This window comes from Spinacia oleracea, chromosome 1 (genome assembly GCF_020520425.1).
Source record: "Spinacia oleracea cultivar Varoflay chromosome 1, BTI_SOV_V1, whole genome shotgun sequence".
Taxonomy (NCBI): Eukaryota; Viridiplantae; Streptophyta; class Magnoliopsida; order Caryophyllales; family Amaranthaceae; genus Spinacia; species Spinacia oleracea.
The window spans coordinates 86369407-86373670 of NC_079487.1; positions in this window are offsets into that span (position 1 = coordinate 86369407).

Genomic DNA, 4264 nt, shown 5'->3' on the forward strand with positions numbered 1-4264 from the left:
TTCCTCCCCTTCGGTAGACGACGAGTTTGCTACCACCTCCTCAAGAAAATCCAACCTTCTTCGTCGACGAGTCAACCGACCTGACTCCTCCTCCACTTCCTCCTCGTCGGTGTCACCCGATTGACCCCCTTCTTGACCTTCTGGACGACCACCATCACGACTGAACGACCTCTCATCGACAGAACAACCCAAAAACCTGAGATACTTGTCGTGAGAATATGAGTTCAACCCAGCCAACGACGTCTTGACAACTGCAAAACAAAGCCAAGTAAAGGCGACGTTCAGTAAAATAGAAAAGACCAAAAATGAAAATTAAATTTATCTTCCGTCGTCCACCTTTCAACTAAGAAATTTCCTATTTTCCCAAAGAATCCTTGTTAACATAAACAAAACGACTTCGCCACCCTCTGTCGTTCACACTCAAGCTGATACCCAAATTTTGCATCCCCTTCCTTGTGACCAAAGTGTAACGACTACACTCCTTAAGCGTCAAGTCATAAGCATGCATCAAATCGGCCAAAGCGAACGCCGCCTCCCAATTTGAAGTAACGTACCCTCTGCACTACAGTAAAAATCCGCCACATCTGAGGCATCATCTGACTTGGGCTCAAGTGAAACACCTCGATAAAGGATCTAGCTAGAGGGGTAAAGAGAAACGTGAAACCAAGCGTAAAGGGGTACTCATACATAACCACGTATCCTTCGGGGAAGTCGAGGGCTTCATCTTTCTGACAAGGAATATTAACCTCTGCCGACGGCGGCAAACTAGCAAGCTTTATAAACGCCACCGGGCTCTCAACAGTGGAGTAAATCGGATTGAGTAACTTAACCCAGCTAGATTTGGCTTCCCCTTTCTCCTTAACCACAACCGAATTAGATCTAACCATCCTCTCTATGAAATTCTACAGAAAAAACTGAAGAAAGTGACCAAAAATTACCTGAACTTGGGCGAAGTTAGGCGGAAAACGATTCCACTTCATCTCTTTCTCTTCCTTTCTCTCTCTTTTGTTTAGATCTAGAAATTTTTCAAAGTTTTTCTGTGTGGAAAATTTATTTCATGTCTTTGATTTCTATTTATTGCCTTTTCTAATCAACAGTGGTTCCCCACGATCGAGGCAGTTGTAAACGGTTTCTTTTTTGAATCTAAATTGTTATTTTTGCTCCGCAAGACCCCGCAAAATCACAATTGGGGGCAAACTGTTATCCCACTTTTGACATAACTACTTTGACATTTGATGATGTCGTGTCGACCAGGTACTGTCGTGTCACAGGTGACGTCGTGTCGAGTGAGCAGGTCGGACATAACATCAGGCGACGAGGTATAGGCGACAGCAGACTAGCGACAAGGCATAGGCGACAAATGACCAGCGACAACAGATAGACGACTAAGTGAAGATAGGTCAAGATCCAAGCCCAAGGCCCAAGATGCGTCGCGCCGTCATACAAACAGAACAAGTCCAAAGAACTACCTAAGATCACGGAAGTAGTTGAAGACTGGAAAAGATCATGGGACAATGGTCATTGAAGGATTCCTATCTTCTAGGGATCCTCTCAACCAACAATGTCGTTGGGCTTCGCATATATAAGCATGGAGCAGTGATATCAGAGGGCACAAGTTAACTCAAGATCTCAAGCATTCAAGCAAACATTATATTTCATTCTTTAAAGCAATCATTGTATTAGTTTACTTTACTTTTACGAAGCATAAACAACTCTTTAGATTCCTTAGGATACTTAGTGGATTGATAGCCTCATAGCTATCCGCGATTTTTTACCTTATTCCTGGGTTTTCCGCGTCAACATCTCCTTGTGTCGTCTCTCTTTATTTGTTTTTCGCATTCATTACTTAGTTAGTCTCGACCCAAGCCAAGTGTCGCCCCTAGACGAAATTTGGCATAAACACTCGCCAACAAGCATGCATTTTTCCCTCTCAGAAGGAATTCATTATTCTATTACCCATACACCACCAAAGGCCACTAACTAAACCAGCAAATTTTATAGTTAAAATCTTATAGAAACTCTAAAATAGTACATTTTTAAACCATAAAGTTACTGTATAACTCATATAGTTACTATTTAAAATCGTGAAGTCACTGATCGAATTCGCGAAGTGAAAACGATATTTCGGCAAAACACAAACGTTAATTTCTCCAAAACAACAAATACTTTCAATTTTAAATAAAAGTATACTTTATATACTTTAAAAAACAACGAACCGAAATGTGATCTCTCAAATTTCTTGCAATGATTTGTAGACGAGCGCAAATTCTTCGATTCGGTTTAGGTAACAACGAACCTTCTTCTTGATCTACTACCTCCATTTTTTCCTCATCTAATAGATCAAATTATGAGAATTATAAAATAATTACAGAAAATTGAACAAAATTGATCAAAACCTAGAAATTTAGGTAAATTTCTGAAAAGCATAAAGAGAAAATAAAAAGAGAGAAATGAACAAAATGCAGATCTGAAATTTTGAAAAATATTTTTTTTTTAAAACGTATGTAAAATGAGTTAGAGACAAATCGCATAGAAACACTACAAAACATATCGTAATTCTTTAAAACACATAGTTATTGTAATACACATCCTCAAGTCTTATATGAGACCAGCCACACCATCAACTTGATGGTGTGACATGTTCACACTTATAAATAAACCCAACACGTTTAAAGCCTTTAAAGTAACATCGGCATAGAAAATAAAGTAACATCAGTATATACAAAGAAACTCTAACATGAAATTGAAGAAAACTCAATAAAACAAAAAGAGTAACCGCGAATACAAAGTATAAGTAACATCAGCATAGAAATTCAAGTAACACCAATTTATACAAGGAACCTCTAACCATTGTTGTTAAACTCCCCATTCGGATCTTACGATCCTACGATTCTACGATCCAAAAACATGCCACCAATCCGGATCTTAGGTAGGATCTTAATTTGTGTAGGATCTTACGATCCTATCTCGATAAAAATTTTGAGTGGTGGGATCTTAATACGATCCTACGATTCTACGATCCGATCCAACGATCCTATCCAACATACAATATTTCAAGATAACAATTTTTTTTATTACTAAATACTTTATAATCACATATCATTAGAAATATCATACTTTTCTATCAATAAATTAGTTATAAAACAAGTATCTTATTCACTTAAAAGTACAGAAATTCATATAATTTCAACAACCTTGCGCATATCTTATTAATTTCTCTTGAATCTACACAAGTATTAATCTTATGTGAGCTAAAACTGATATTTAAGTATTAAGATTACATGAATACATGATTTTACATTTCATTTTAATAATATAACCATTATTTTTACTCCCTCCGTCCCAAATTAGTTGTTACACTTACCTTTGCACAAAATTTTAGGTGATAAGTGGTTGTTTGGTTATCAATTGTTATTTTATTGAAAAAGCAGATGTGATAAGAGTTAGTGGGGTAGTTTTTTAATTGAATGAGAGAGGTGAAGGAAATAGTGCCCTTGGTCCAAGTATGCATATAATATTAAGTCTAATAAATGCGGTTCAGTATTAATTAACAAGTTAATAATTCAGTGAGATCAAGTGAGCTGAATGCCTAGCTAGAGGCCGCTTCAGTTCAAGTGGAATTAATTATATTAATCCACAGCTTACTCTTGACTGAACCCGTAGGGTCACACAAATAGTACGTAAACGGATCAAGTATTTAATGACATTAAATACTCCATCTATGGATATTCGAAACCGACGGATCTTGGTTTCAGTGGGAGCTGAGATCGTCACAAGCAAGAAATGAATACTCCGGAAACGATGATATTACCGGAAACGGAAATATGGATCGTATCGGAAATATAAATATTATCCAAGTCGTAAATGTTGCTGGAAACGGAAACATGGTACGTATCGGAAAATATTAATGGAAATGGAAATATTGCCGGAATCGGAAATATTGCCGAAAACGGAAATATTGTCAGAATCGGAAATATTATCGGAATCGAAAAATAATTCCGGAAACGGAAATATTAAATATTTGTTCGAAACGGAAATTAATTCCGGAATCGGAAATATTAAATATTGTTCGTATCGGAAATAAATTCCAGAATCGGGAATTTAATCAGAAGCGTATCGTACGAATTAGCATCGGACGAGGCCTGCCAGACGAAGGCCCAGCACGAAGCCGGGCCATCGCCCAGCAAGCCAGCGCGCCACAACGCACCAGCCAAGGCTGCGCCAGGCCCACCGCAAGGCAGGCCCAGCGCGCGCCAAGGCTGCG